Source organism: Lissotriton helveticus, chromosome 6, assembly GCF_964261635.1.
Source record: "Lissotriton helveticus chromosome 6, aLisHel1.1, whole genome shotgun sequence".
Lineage (NCBI taxonomy): Eukaryota > Metazoa > Chordata > Amphibia > Caudata > Salamandridae > Lissotriton > Lissotriton helveticus.
Genome location: NC_136067.1, coordinates 170,036,529 through 170,052,543, shown reverse-complemented (window position 1 = coordinate 170,052,543; position 16,015 = coordinate 170,036,529). Strand labels below are relative to the sequence as shown.

General features: G+C 46.1%; 2 protein-coding genes across 4 annotated transcripts in view; one reads left to right on the top strand and one right to left on the bottom strand.

The window, feature by feature from the left end:
* Positions 1-9,929, bottom strand: part of BLK (BLK proto-oncogene, Src family tyrosine kinase) — a 410,535-nt gene extending 400,606 nt beyond the window's left edge. Inside the window, exon 1 of one of the 2 annotated variants that reach the window (XM_078647570.1) lies at positions 9,811-9,929. The gene's annotated coding sequence lies outside the window, so the exon portion shown is untranslated. The remainder of the gene's footprint in view (positions 1-9,810) is intronic. The other variant, XM_078647568.1, reaches the window with a different exon arrangement.
* Positions 9,930-9,980: 51 nt separating this feature from the next.
* Positions 9,981-16,015, top strand: part of FAM167A (family with sequence similarity 167 member A) — a 332,782-nt gene continuing 326,747 nt past the window's right edge. Inside the window, exon 1 of one of the 2 annotated variants that reach the window (XM_078647572.1) lies at positions 9,981-10,104. The gene's annotated coding sequence lies outside the window, so the exon portion shown is untranslated. The remainder of the gene's footprint in view (positions 10,105-16,015) is intronic. The other variant, XM_078647571.1, reaches the window with a different exon arrangement.

The following is a 16,015-nucleotide window of genomic DNA, read 5'->3' as shown; positions in this document are numbered from 1 at the left end:
TGTGGTGTTGAAATGTATACGACGTTTATCTCTTGATATTGTTTTCCTGCAGGAGACTCATTTGGTAGGCAATGTTTGTCATGCAATGAATAGGTGGGGCTATCGCCTCGTGGCACATTCGGGGTTTACCTCGGGTTCTAGGGGTGTGGGTATCCTTGTTCGGGCTTCCCTCCCCCTAGCTATTGATGATGTGATTCAGGATGACCGGGGGCGGTATGCTGTCCTTGTGGGTCGCTATGAGGGTCGTGCCCTCTCCTTATTCACTGTTTATGTGCCCCCCGGCTTACAGACTTCTACCTTTTCAGATTTGGGCCGTGTCTTGTTGGACCTCCCTGATAGTACTCTCTTTCTGGCTGGTGATTTTCTTTCTGGCTGGTGATTTTAATTCGGTGTTCTCTGGTCTCCACGATCGCCACCCCCCTAGAGATACTCCTGCGGCCCAACAGTGGTTGGGTGGATTTTTGGATACCTTTGGCTTGGTGGATTGCTGGAGGCTTTTGCACCCCACTCAGCTTCAGTACACCTTTCATTCTGGGGCCCATGGGAGTCTGTCTAGGCTGGATTATTTCCTGATGCCTGCGGCTCAGTCGCCAGCGGTGCGTGAGATTGTACACCTACCCAGGGGTATCTCTGACCACTCTCCGCTCTGGCTTCGTTTTGAGGTTGGAGTGGAGGCAGTGGGCCGGGTGGCTCCCATCAATCCGTGGTACCTTACCTCCCCCGAGACCCGCAGCCTTTTGCTTAACTCTTTAGACGCGTATTTTCTGGATAACGAGGGGTCTGTTTCCTCGGCTGTGTCCCTATGGGAGGCCTTTAAGACGGTGATTCGTGGGCAGGCCCTCTCCCTTATTGTTGAAGCTAAGAGGGCGAGGAATAGAGAGGTGGTGGATCTTGAGGGAGAGATTTCTGCATTGGAGGATGCTTTGGAATCTGGTGTCACGTCTGCGAAACTCCATGCCCTGGGTCTGAAACAATTTGCCTATAAGTCCATGGTCACAGATGCTGCTAAAGTGATGTTTCGGGAGCAACAGGGACGTTTGTATGATGTGGGTGACAAAGCGGGTAAATTGCTGGCATGGCTGGATAAGAAGGAGGGCTAATCGTGTGGTACCCGTGATTCAGTCTTTGAGTGGTGAGAGTGTGACGGACCCGATTGGAATAGTTGACCGTTTTGCTGAGTACTTCCGTGTGGTGTATACCCCTGTGTCTGTGAGAGATGTGGCTGACTCTCGCCTTCTATTGCGTGATATAGCTCTGCCCAGTGTTTCCGATTTGGATCGTGTGACGTTGGACTCCCCCTTTACTGTTGATGAGATAGCTACTGCCATCCGTTCACTCCGTTCGGGCAAAGCATTGGGCCCGAACGGGTTGCCAATTGAACTATACAAACTGCGTCCCGACAGGGTGGCTCCGTATCTTCGCGCCATGTTTCTAGAGTCCCAGGAACGGGGTATTCTCCCTTATGATCAGCGACTGGCCACGATAGTTGTCATCCCCAAGGATGGTAAACCGCGAGATCTTTGTTCCTCCTACAGGCCCATATCCCTGCTAAATGTTGAACCCAAGGTATTGGCGAAACTCCTGGCGTCCCGCCTCCTGACGGTCATTAGTGGCTTGGTCCATCCAGATCAATCCGGATTTATCCCGCATCGCAACACGGCTCTGAACCTACGTCGTCTTCACGGCGCGATTGCGAGGGCGGGGCTTCTGACGGAGCCGGCCATTTTGGCATCGTTGGATGCCTCAATGGCTTTTGACACGGTGGAATGGCCTTATCTTTGGGCGGCTCTTGAGAAATTTGGTTTCGGGCCTGAGTTTATTGGTTGGATAAAGTTATTATATGCGGAACCTCTGGCGCAAGTAGTGGTCAATGGAAGGGTTTCGGCTCCTTTCACCCTTGGTAGAGGTACCCGTCAGGGATGCCCCTTGTCTCCGTTGCTTTTTGCACTCGCCCTGGAACCATTGGCTGCTTGGCTTCGGTGGGAACCTTCGCTCAAGGGGATTCGCTGGTCTCCGGACTTTGAGGACCGCGTTTCACTTTACGCGGACGACATTCTTTTATATCTCACCTCCCCGCGCAAATCTCTGTCTGTTTTATTTGACGTTCTTGCTTCCTTTGGTGCCAACTCAGGCCTCGTTATTAACTGGGCCAAGTCCTGCGTGTATGTTCTTTCGGGTGTTTTGCCCCCGTTGCCGAGCAGGCTTCCTATCCAGGTGGTCCAGTCTGGCTTCAAATATTTAGGGATCTTTATTACGTTGGACTCCTCGCTCCGCTTTGAGCGTAATCTCCTCCCCCCGTTGCTTAGATTGCGACTGGATGTGGCCCGTTGGCGTAAGCTTCCTTTGTCTCCTCTGGGCAGGGCGGCCCTGTTTAAAATGATGTCCTTGCCGCGGTTCCTTTACGCGCTCCAGAACTCCTATGACGCGATCCCCAAGACCTATTTCCGAGAGATCGAGAGTCTTCAAAGGCAATTGATTTGGGACGGGCGTCCACGTATTGCCCTCGCGAAACTCACCATCCCTTGGTACGACGGGGGCATGGCGCTCCCCGATATCAAGCGATATTACTGGGCCTCCCAGTTGTCTGCTATTAATCACGTGATGTTTTCACCGGGTCGGAATCCTGCGTTCGAGATGGATAGACTTCAGCTGCCGGGTGGGGACTTTAATAGAGCGCTTTATTCTCGATCAGCCGGGCGCCATCTTGTGGGCCCATCCAGGATTGCAGTAACTGTATGGCGAGCCGCGAATGTGAGTTTGGGATGGGAGGATCGACTGACGCTGGCGACGCCGCTTTATGCTTCGGAACGTTTGGGCTGTCTCTGGTCTACCAAGGGTTTCGACCGCTGGGATATGATTGGGATTTGTAAGGTGGGTGATGTATGCTCGAAAGGTAGTGTGAAGTCGTTCCAGGCCGAATATGGTTTGAATGGTAGGGAATTTTTTCGTTATCTGCAGGTCCGGCACGCCCTCGCCTCAGTTTTGACTCCTGATGAGGCCCTGCCCGAGTCTTCCCCCCTCGAAGATCGTGTCCTTGATGGGCACCTGCATGATAGCACTATTTCCCTGATCTATAAGAAGCTGATCAATAATCGGGCGGACTTATTGGCCCGACTTCGGGAGGCTTGGGTCAGCGATGGGTTGGAACTGGACGACGAAGATTGGCAATCGGCACTCTCTTCTCCCAAGGAGGTAGCCATTCCTGCCCGTCTCCGTTTGGTTCAACTTAAGATCCTTCATCGAGTGTATGTCACTGGTCCGCGTATGGTGACGATGGGCTTTTCCTTGGATGGGTTATGTAAGCGTGGTTGTGGGTCGAGTGCTGCCTTTTTACACATTCTTTGGGAGTGCCCGGTTCTGGCGGCTTACTGGACTGCTGTGCTTGAGGTGATGACTGACGTGACTGGTGTGGCCCTGCGGCCAGAGCCTCGACGATGTCTGTTGAATGTGTGGGAGCCCACTGACTACTCTGTGGCCCAGACCAGATGGGCTACCTTGGGTTACATGATTGCGAAACGGGATGTTGCGCAACTCTGGGGCGCTTCCAGGCCCCCTGAGGTCTCGAAATGGGAGGATAACATGGACTGGTCCATGTTTCGTGAGAAGACTGTTTATGTGGCCAGGGGCAGACCCAGGGCGTGGACGAAGACTTGGGGCCAGTGGAATGAATATCGTGGGGATATCTGTACCCCTCCCCTTGTAGGCACTGCTGAGGTTATCTTATCTCCCTAGGCGAGCGTTCCCGGAACCCTTTCATGCTGTTTTTTGCATTTTCGATTCTCCCCGCTGCTCCCCTTCCCCCCCGACCTTGTTGGAGCCTCAGGGCTCTGGGTATGTTCTCCTGTTCGTGGACCATCCCCTCCGTTCTTTGGGCTGACCTTAATTACCATGCATTCGCCTTTTTAGTGTTTGTTTTGCTTTTTGTATAAAATAAAAATTCAAAATGCTCTGTACATGTGGGGAGTAATGCTTTGTGCTGGATTTGTACCCGACCACGGGTGTACATTTCTAATTCATGCCTTGTGCCTTATTATTAGCGGCCAGCCCGTGAGGTTGTAGGCCCATTCTTGATGCTCAAATAAAGGTTTTTGAAAAAAAAAAGAAAAAAAAAAGATCAAGGACCAGGTCGAGATTTTCAAAAATCCTTGTGCGCAGGGCCAAGAAATTGTAGAGGCATTCGAGGCAATATGTGGCCAGGTGTCACAGGATCTTTTAGTTAAGCCAAAAAAAGGAATCCCAGGAAATAAGCGCTGGTTTGACTCAGCATGTTCTAAAGCTCACAGATTACTGTTGGCAGCCCTAAAAAATACTCCTAGAGTAAAAGATGAGATCACCAGACTGAGGAAAACTTATAAGTTAGCCGTAAAGAAACGAAAGGACACCATTAAACGTGAAGCGTGGGAAAATCTCCTTTCAGTAACAGTCCTGAAGGATAGTAGGAAATTTTGGGAGATTATTAAACAGCCCTTCTTCTCAGATGATAATAATGAATTCATGGACTGTGTTATCCCCGTCGAAAAATGGTTGTCTCATTTTAAAAATGTATACGGGGATAATGCCGAAGCAATCAAAGGTGTTCCGTTGGTAACCTCAGCTGCCCGTCCTATCCTTTTTAACTATCAAGAAGTGGAAAAAGCTATCTTGGCCACTACAAAGCATAAGGCACCCGGTCCCGATGGAGTCCCTGCTGACTTTTTCATGTATTCACCAAAATTGTGGGCAGAGGTTTTGGCAAATGTGTTCAATGCAGTCAATGGCAACCGAGCACCTGCCTCATGGGACACTTCCACCATCGTCCCTATTTTTAAAAAAGGCCAGCGGGATGATCCCGCCTGTTATAGGCCTATATCCCTCTTGGACTCATCCATAAAAATCCTAGGTAGAGTCCTTTTATCTAGGTTGAGGGAAAGTGTTGAGAGCTGTGGCGGGTTGTCTGAGATACAATATGGTTTTAGAGAAAGAAAAAGGGACCATTGAACAGTGCGCCAACTTGCACTTGCTCATCTCCAAATACACCGTGGCCAAGGAGGGGTCCGTGTTTCTTGCATTCATGGATCTCTCCTCGGCCTTTGATTTGGTCAATAGGACAAAGTTGTGGGCCATCCTGTTGGAAATGGGCATTGATGAGGCATTGGTCACGTTTATGGCCACTCTGCACCAAGAGCTCTTTGCAGCCGTACGTGTAACGAATGAGGGTAGATGTACCCCCCCCTTTGAATCATTAAAGGGGGTACGGCAAGGCTGTATATTAGCCCCTTTGCTCTTCACCATTTACATTAACGGCCTGGGCGCACACCTAGGGGAGCAGGAAGCCGACGTCCCGCATGCAGGAGCCGTTAAAATCCCGGCGCTCCTGTATGCGGATGACGCCGTACTGATCGCTCGCACGGGTGTTGGCCTTCAGCACCTTTCGAATGCCTTTGGTTCGTTTATGGAGCGATTGGATCTTAAGGTAAACGTAACCAAGTCACATACAATGGTGGTGGGGCGTGAGTGCAGTAAGAAGAGAAATAAAACATTTACATGTAGGGGGGACATTGTTTCCAGGGTATCTACATTCCCCTATCTAGGCGTCCTGTTTGACCAGAAAGGGACCTGGGGCCCGCAGGTAAGAGCAAAGAGGCTGGCTGTCATTAGATCATCATCAGCACTCCTGGGCTTTGCGGGTAGGCTAGGGGCTAGGCCTATGGAAGCTCTGTTAAATATCTATAAGAGTAAATCTGTGGCCATTGCGTTATATGGTTCCGCATTGTGGGGGCATGTTAATTTGGAACCAATCCAGAGAGCAGAGAATAGATTCATTAGAACCCTGCTTTCTGTACCACAGTCGACCCCAACCTACTCCATCCATAAAGAAGTGGGCCTACATTTCTTGTCTGACACGCTGAGCATGGCCCCTCTGATCTTTTGGTTGAAAATGTGGATGAACGAAGAACTCCCATTAAATCATAAAATCATGTCCGACGTCCTGTCTCTGGACAAATCAAACAAGATCCCCTGGTTGGCCTATTTGGCGAAGGCATTCTCAGATCTGGGACGTCCGGAGCTTTTTTTCTCCCCCGAGAACATCAAGGTACATGACATTGATTTTGTAAAGAAGTCCTTTATGGGAAGGAAGGAAGCATGCCGTGAAGAATGTGAACTGGCGAAACCGTCAGTAAGGGAACATTGCCTACTTGTTAACTCATTTTCACTAGCACCTTACCTTGGTTTCGTTACAATTCCCTTCCATAGGTTCCTTTTAATTAAGTTTAGATTTCATTTGTTACATTTTTATCTAGGATCTTTTAAAAGTTGGCAGAAGCCGGAACTAGCCTTGCCCTGTAGCTGCGATCAGTTTTCTGTACAAGATACAATGCATTTTGTCATGTTTTGTGGGTTGTATTCAGAGCCAAGGAAAAAATACTTGTTGCCTATTCTTAAAGAGGCTGGCTTCACTCAAGTGAGACCGGCCCTGCTCTTTTTACAATTACTGCCCATTCCCCTCATTACCTTTTGTATAGCTAATTTTCTGGTAGCCGCCTCAAGGGTGAAAGCGTCTGCCTAGATTCGCCTTAAAGCAAATGTTTTACTACTTATACTCATTTTTGAATGTAATACTTCCTTAACCGTCTGTAATACTTTTTAATCGTCTGTCTGTATTTACCGTTTTTAAGAAAAAGGAAGAAAAACCTTGTATGAAATGTTTTTAACTTTTCCCCCTCTTTGTATGGCTTTTAAATAAGTCGAATAAAGATATTCTGACTGACTGACTGACTGACTGAATCATGTCACAAAATCAATATCATGCATCATATGATTCAGTTAGATAAATCAAAGCCACTTTACTCTGTTGTCCAAAAGTATAATTATTCTGATATAAGTAAAGGTTCACTATGTACAGTGAAAAAGGTGCAGAAGACGCAGAACTCATAAAAGTATACATATATGTAAGAATGCGGTCCCATGGTATATGGTGATATGTGCGAGGTACTAGATAACTTTTGGAACTCAATACTTGAAAGCCAACTATTAATTCAAATTCACCAAATACCCGATTATATCATTGCTGGAGTATTGGTCTATGAGAGGTGCGATTTCAAGTGTTCAAAAGTAAATCTATATCTCAATGCTGGTTGAACAGTCATTAATATTAAAGAAATTGAGGTCAAAATGGAGTCCCTATTTTTCAGACTGGCTTAGAAAAATGTGTAGAGTTCGACATAGTGAAGAAATCTAAGTCAAATGGGTTAGGGCCACCCAAAAGTGGGATCCGATATTTTTATAATGCATGGTAAATCAGGATTATGATCTGTACTTTCACACTGTGTTATTCAGCACTTTATAGAAGATAAATTAGTCAATGTTGCAGGTTTAAGGCTATCGAACCATTGCACTTTCTATTTCTACATGCGTTGCACTTTTTGGAATTGTAAGAAGGCATAGTATGTTGTAATATGTGATACTTAATTCAATATCTTTCTCTCCTTCACAATATAATGATGTATTATAGTGTTTGCCTCTACAATTTGTACTGACTGGGTAATTAAAATATTTATTATTGAATTTGTACCAGTGGTGGGAAAAGAAAAGAAAAAAAAAAAAAAGAAGAAGGATGTAAAGAACTGTACAAGACCCAAGGTGGATACCGTACAGAGTTACATAAGTTTGTCGCTAGGAATAAATCATAAATCAACCATGGGGCAGTGTTGTCGACGTTTTGACCCAGTGCGATTTACGGGGCCTCGTCAGGACCTCCTTATCATCTGTCTAATGCACCAATACATTGATGACCATACAAATCTGATCAATCAGCTGAAAGGACCCGTCAAATAAATCGGCAGAACCTGTATCAATGCGGAGCATCACCGCAAAATACTCTCAATGCGTCCCACGGGGCTACAGTTAATATTTAGTATATTTACCCAGGACACGTGGGTATATAGTCTTCATCCTTATTAATTTTACACCTCACAAGTACGGGAGCAGGGCTTCCTTCCAGTACCATTATGTTTATTCACCATCTGTACAATGTCTGCATTGCCCAACAGCTCATGTACATAAATGTGTATAGTGTGTAGAGCCCCTTGGTCAATATTTGTTTTGTACAGCGCCTTTTTACACCGCACCTGTTCTTAAAGAGCTGGTTAGAAAGGTGCAGGTATTTCTTACACTTGAGTAACGGGAGTTCAGTTATTGATTTAAATTCAAGAAAGTATGTCAGTCAGTCAAAAAAGCTTTATTTCGACAGTAACTATAGGCCATAAAAAGCACATAAAAAGACAATACAATACAATTTGAATAAAAAGAGAAAACAGAATATATCATCATAAAAACTATGAACATTATTTCTACATAGAAAAATAGTACATTTCTAAGTTGTGCAAAGTTTTCTAGTACATTCTTGAGTACGTTCCCTTATGGCAACTCACGGTACTATGATTGGGTGCGGAGCAATGTACACAACAGAGTTTGTCGATTCTACCTTGAGTGCAGGAAGGGATAGAGTAACACATATTTAAACAAATAACCAATTCATTGGTAAGTAAAACACCTGTTGGTTGTTAAAAAGCTTTTGACTTTATCTGATAGATATATGTAGCAGTGTTAAAAAAATCCACCTTAAAACGAATAGTATTAGACAAATAAAAAACCTAGAGGGAAGGTAATTACAGTAGAAATGATCATACAATGAATATGTGAAAACATGGCTTAGCAGCATATGTAAAGGTTGCTAGGAGCTAGAAGTTTCCTAAAAGTGTTTTCTTTAAAATAACTCTACGAATGCCCCACATCGAGTGTAGGAACCGAGAAACGTTGAACACAATAAGTGTATCGTTTTCATGCTTAAAAAGCCTGTGCACCTCTATGTAGTGTCTGATCCCCATGTTTCTGCACAGTTGTAACAGCCACCAAGACCTTGGCTTTCCATAGGCAGGGCAAAAAAAAATAGTATGTGTGTGTATGTCTGGTTGTATGCGTATATGTGTGTGTTAGTGAATGTGTGTGTGCATGGGTGCATGTTTTGTATCAGTGTGTGTTCATGAATGTCTGTGTCTGCCAAACTGTGTGTGTTTAGGAATATCTGTGTGTATATGGGTGTGGATGAATCTGTGTGTTTGTGAGATTGAGAGAACATTTGTTTGTGTCTTTGCATGCACACCTGTGTGTGTAAGTTCTTCCTTTTGTGTGGTTGTGTCGAATGTATTCTACGGCACGCTTGCTTGAACACCAGCCAAATGCAAGTTCATTACCTGAGATTTTTGAAAGACTGACAAATAGCCGTTAAGCATCATGACAGTTGAAAGCATTTTCAAGTTACAAGACAAAAGGCTTAAGAAAAGCAAACAATTCTTCGAATTGTGAACTCGCCTTCACGATCCTTCAGGGTTTACAGAAAATAATTCAGACTGGCAGTAATTATCATTTTGATGGCTGTCAGTTTACGGTTGGCACGTCTTGCTTAAAATACCCCTCTCCCTCGGTCTTTTCTCTGTTACAATGAGATTAGCAACGCCTGGGCGGGAGCGCTCAGCAAAGCGGTCCAGAAACATCAATTCACGAATCACGTCGAATGACCATTACAAAAGAACAGAGGAGGCACAAAATATATAAATTGCCACCAGCGGTCCGAGAAAGTTTAAGAGAAACATTAAAGAATGGTTAAGGATTTACTGAATGGATTTTTTTTAAACACATACTAACTTTCTAAATGATTGGCTCAAAAAAAAACATGCCCCTTAAACACGGATTATTTTGACACAGAATTGAGGTTTTTTTAGGCTTCACTTGAAAATTCTCACAAACAAGTTTTACGGGTCACCCCCTTACCCAGGGACTGCGTGACGTTCCTATGGCTCTCCAGACGTCATGACGTACCCTGAAGCATGCACTACGGCGCCGCCGCTTGTGAGTGAACCTCCACCGGCCTGCGCGAGACGTTAGCCCCGTCATTCACGCTTCAGTGACGCTGGTGGTTTGGTTTCCTGTCAGAGGCAGGCGGTGAATCTTACTGGTTTGTTAGACTTACTAATCAGAACCTTGAATAGTCACGCTCCCAAAATAGAGATTGGACGGCAATGAGGATGCAAAAGTTGGTGGCCTAATTTTTATGAAGATTTAATGGTGAGACAGAATTTAAAACGAATTAGTGCATATTGTCATTGACAGAAAACATGCCACATGATGATAGTATGTGTTTAGCTATATAGTGCTGTCATAAAAAAATATTTATATGCATCAAGTCTCTAATGTGGGTAAATGTTATCTTTTATTTTAAAAAATTTAATCGGGCTTTCAAAGTAGCGAAAATGTTGTGTCTAAAAAGAGAGAAAGTCAAATTATATTTTGAATAAAACTGAAAGAGCCTGCAAAAGTATTTTATGTTTTCTTGCGTTCTTGTTGCGTCAGGGCCAGAGCTGCCGACTTTGGAACTGGGTAACCAGGATTGAGCCTCGACTTTGGCTCAGCATCATGTATGTAATGGACACGTCATATAGCAGTCCCTTCCTAGGGGCAGTGTCTAGTCCCACCCATCCAATACAGACGTCACCAGTCAGGTGACCATGCCAATAAAAGGTGCTGGGTGCACGTGCCCTGGGCCAGTCATACACCCACTCAGGGCCAGCGCTAGGCATGGACAGTGTGGGCAGCTGCACAGGGCCCACGCCTGCTTGCAGCCATGGGGCCTCACACCTTTAAAGACACCACAGTTTCGAGGCCCAGGGGCCCCCTAAGAGTTTATAATTTTTCTTTTTTAACAATCTCTCCTGCTGGCTCCTCTCTGTGGGACTAATGGCTGCATCTGCATGTTGATGCCATCAATTAGACAGGTAATTAAAGTGCCCTTGCATGTGAAGTGAGCCTGCCCCTGTATGAATAAAAAGCAGAATATCTTGCAGGGCACAGAGCAAAACATAGAATGATGGCCCATCACAATGGAAACTGCTCAGCTAGGATGAGGGGTAAGGGAGCAGAGAGGTGAATTAAAGGGTAAGACAAACAATAAAGTGAAGGGGGAGCAGATAGGTGTGATCACGGCAGTGAGACAAGAGGTGCATGCTAAGGAGCAGAATCAACATGTATAAGTGGATGGAGCAGGGCTTAAAGTCTGCTGGTCACTGAAGTCTTTAACCCAAAATATATAAAATGCACCCAACTAAAATGGACATTGATAATGGCCCTTATCTGGCCCTATATGTATGTCCTTAAATTTGACTGCAAAAACATTTATCTAGTATCTGAACAATTAATGTATAACACGTTAGCAGGGTCACACTGGCCTATAGGGCAATCAGGCTGTGCCCAACGGTGTAATCTGTAAGGTAGGGATTTAAGTGGGCCGGTCCTGCCAGTGCATAGCACCAGCAGTTCTAATAAGCAGGTGCTGAGAATGGTCCTATTGGGCTCTCCATATTTGCCCTCACCCTTAGAGTGAAAAAATAAATCATAACTCTACAGCAGTGCCACCTTCGATGCCTTTAATGTAACTTCAAAGAGATTCGTTATAGTTCTTTCACAGTCTCATCATTTTAGAACTGAAGCATTTTCAATATTATATACAACGAAGCCATAGTTGTTGCATATTCATCTTCATCTTATCCAACTAATTTATTTTATTTATTTGGCACATTTGTAGAGCGCTCTGATACCCGGAGGTGTCCTGGCGCTGGTATGAAAGGGCTAACGTGAGTGAGCAGGCTTACTGAGTGAAGAGCCAAGTCTTGAGTCCTCTTCTAAAGGCCATCAGACCCTGAGTTTGTCTGAGCACAAGTGGGAGTGTGTTCCAGGCCTCTGCCGCCCTAAGGGAGAAGCTCCTACCTCCCCAGCGAGCTCTTTTGATTCTGGGGACCGTAACCAGAGCCAATTCTCCTGACCTCAGGGTTCGTGCTGGTTTATGCCAGCGAAAAAGCAATTTCATGTGTCTAGGGCCCATATCATGAAGGGTTTTAAAGACCATGCATAGTGCCTTAAATGAGATTCTCTTGCGAATTGGCAACCAGTGTAGTGCCACCAGATCTTGAGTTACCGAAGCAAATTTGGGGGTATCGGTGATCAGGCGGGCGGCTGCATTTTGCAGTAGTTGAAGTTTATTGAGTACGCTCTGCTGGGCGTTTAACATCAGGCTGTTACAGTAGTCTAGGCGTGAGAGCACTAGACCTGTAACAATCGTTTTCCTGTATTTCTTCTCCAGATATGGAAGGATTTTTCTGATGGTTTTGAGGGTGTAATGGAGAGAGGAAGAGAGTGCGTTCATCTGGGGTTTGAAGGATAGGGCGCTGTCCACCAGTATGCCCAGGTTTTTGACTTTGTCAACCGGCACGGGGAGTGGTCCCATTTCGTCTGGCCACCATCTCGGGGACCAGAAGTTCTCCCTAGCTCCAAAGAGCAAGACCTCTGTCTTCGAGGAGTTCAATTTATGGCAGCTTTGTGCCATCCAGCACCCTACTTCGTGCATGCAATTTTTGAATCTATCTGCTGTATTATCAGTGTTGCCGGGTAGGAGGGAGACCACGATCTGTGTGTCGTCGGCATAAGCCGTGAGTTGAAAGCCGAACTAACAACCATTGGCAAGGCCAATAGTCCTGGCTTATTGTAGATGTAATGTTACTTCATGTATTATTTATCTGGAAGCAATGTTAGAAGCAGCAAAATACCAATCGGGCGGCACGCTACACTTTGCACAGATTTATAGCTTACATGTTTTCAAGCTACGCCCTTAATTACATCAGCTATGAACCTTTGAAAGATTCCCCATACCCCCCAGTTTTTTCATCCCACTTAAAGCCCTGCTGTCAGGTCAGTATGTTGTCTGTTTATTTGGCTATCTGTTGACCTGCTTTATGGTCAGGTTAGCCGGTTTTTATTGTTGATTTTCATGATATTAAAGCAAACATTCCCTGAAGCAAACTCAACTCAATTCAGTCTTCCATACCTTACAAAAAATCTCTTTACAAGTTGAAAACTGCCTAGTTTGCAAACATGGGACACTCTTATAGCTACCTAACTTACTAATGGTGGCCACTTTTATTTTGGTATCGGGGTTATTTTCTAGCCCAGTCTGACTCTGCATGTTAGGCCGGGCCAATGGAATTATGTGATTGTGCGGCGGCTGCGATTTTTGCATAATTATACAGTATACTGGGTCTAAGTCACAAGTTCAGGCTGACCACAATGGAGCGTGGGCCAGCTACAGCCCGCTGACAAAGTACCATGGTGCCTGGGCATCGAAAAGCAAATTCCCACGTCGAGCTGCACAGGCTAGCGTTGAGGAGTTGTCAACAAAGAGCTGTGATGCGAAGTCCGGCGTCAATGTTGAGGAAGCCTTTGGGGCTGTAAACACTTGTGCTTCCTTGCGTCTGTACTGAGGACGAGATGCGTCACTCGGGGTTGGTGTCGATGTCTAACTGTGTCGGCGGCGAAGTGACCACTGGGGCTTGCGAGGACTTGCTCTGCAATGTGCCGGCACTGAAGACGAGGTGTGTTGAGCTGGACCGGTGCCAGTTTTGAGCTGCTTTGCACTGCGTTGAGATGTGTGGAGTTGCATCAAAGTCGAAGGAGCCTGTTATGTCCCTTTGGCTTGAACAGTGGACCAGTCGACTGACCCTTGGAGATTTCCTGGGTCCACACAGACAGGCTGGCCTCAGCAGGTCAGCCCACAGAAGCATAAGAGTCCTGATACAGCAACAGTAGACTTTTGTGAGAAAGTGCCATCTTTCTTGCATGGTATGCCCCCACTTTTTGCTGAATTGCTGATGTGCTTTGACTGAGTGTGCCCTGGGCTCCTGCTAATCAGGTGCCCAGGGCCTGTGTTCCTTCCCCAAAACTGTATTGAAGCTAAAACCCAAATGGCATCTTAGGCCACATGTCAGCCCCTGGTCAATGGTACCCTAGGTACCCAGGGCCTTGTGACCAGAGAAGACCTCTAAGGGCTGCAGCACTTATTGTGCCACCCTTAGGGGCCCTTTACCCTGACACACACACACACTGCCTTTGCAGGCGAGTGTCCTGGTACAGAACTAAACAAAGAGTTGACATGGCACACATCCCTGTGTGCCATGCCCACAAACCCACTGCCCTGGCATTCGTTATGTTATGTTATGTTAAAAGGTTTTGTACCGCGCACGGACACCAATTGGTTTCATGGCGCTCAGAGACAAGCATAACAGAGGGACTGAGGGTTCAATTGTGGGCTAGCTGGAAGAGATGAGTTTTTAGAAGTTTACGAAAGCAAATATAATCAGGACAGAGTCGGATAGTGACGGGAAGGGAATTCCAGGTAGAGGGGGCAAGAAACGAAAAACAGGAGCCACCAAGTTTTTTACGTTTGAACCTGGGGATGATTAGGAGGTTGTGGTCAGAAGAACGCAGGTTCCTAGACGGGATGTAACGCTTGAGACTACGTGAAGTAAAAGCAGGAACAAGACCAGTTAGTGACTTAAAAACAGTGCATCCCAGTTTGAAAGTACATCGAAAGGCTACCGGGAGCCAATGTAGTCTCCTCAACAGGGGCGAGACATGCTGGTGTTTTGGCTGTTGAAAAACCAGTCTGGCCGCCTGATTTTGCACCAGCTGGAGCCGATGGAGATGGTAAGCAGGAATCCCGGCATAAAGAGAATTGGCATAGTCGATACGAGAGATGACAAGGGCCATGATCACAAGTACAAGAGCCTCTGTGGTGAGGAACCTGCAGATTTTGCCAATTCTGCGCAGTTGGTAAAAGCAAGCAGAAGTGACAGCGTTGATTTGAGGTCTCATAGATAAATCGCTGGAGATAATCACGCCAAGGCTCCTCACAGTATCGACAGGACAGGGTGGGGGGCCAAGAGATTGGGGCCGGAAACTGGAATCCAGGGGTTGGAAGGCCCTCCTGTCAGAACGAGCTCTGTCTTACTAGGATTAAGCTTCAGCTGGCTGAAGTGCATCCACTCGGAGATGGTAGACATAGTGGACTGAAAGTAGGTACGAGAAGCAGAGGAGGTGTCAATAGGGAAGATTAACTGTAGGTCATCTGCGTAATTAAAAATGGTTACTGAGGTGTGACGAAAGTAGGCTAAGAGAGGGTGCATGTAAAGATTAAATAGAAGGGGCGAAAGAGCAGAACCTTGAGGGACACCACAAAAAAGTGAAGAGGAAGGAGCAGAAAAGGTGGATAAATGAACCGATTGAGAACGTTGGTGAAGAAAGGAGCGAATCCAAGTTAAAGCCAGGCCCTGGATGCCCGCATTTCTGACACGGTCGATCAATATATCATGATCGACCGTGTCAAAAGCCGCAGACAGATCTAATAAGACCAGGGCCTGGGTAAGGTTCCGGTCAGCACCTAGTCTCAGCGCATCCATCACCGCCGCGATGACCGCTTCGGTTGAGTGGGCTGGTCTGAAACCAGCCTGCTGGTCATCGAGGAAGGAGGAACTCTCAATGAATGCGCTGAGGCATCGAGTGACATAAGTTTCCAGGACCTTCCCCAGATACGGCAAAAGGGAAATAGGCCGGTAATTGCTTAGAACGGATGGATCAGTACCAGGTTTTTTGAGAATAGGTACAATAACAGCTTGTTTGAAAGCATTAGGGACAGAGCCTGTAGCGAGTGAATCATTGAGAAGGGCCAAGGGGGGGGCCAGGACAGGCCAAGAAGGCAGCTTTTAGGATTTGGGGGGGGGGCAACAATCATTGGGAGAACCTGAGCTGACTGCGTGTAACAAAGAAATAAATTCAGTCTGGGAGATGGGGGGGAATTCAGACAAGCAACAGGGGTTTCTAGGGGGTAAAAGGTGAACACTGGAAGGAGAAGGGGAAGGGATATTGTTTTTGATGGAGGAAATCTTTTCAATAAAAAATGAGTTAAGTGAATCACAGAAAACTTGTGAAGGTTGGGGTTGCGCGGTGATACGGTCGGGCAAAGAAAGTTCTCTAACGATCGAGAAAATGTCTTTGGTTTTGGAAGCTGAACTAAGAATTGTTTGTGAAAAATATGAAGTTTTGGCCCTGAGAATGGAGTTTTTATACAGTTTTAAGAGACATACATCAGTCACCC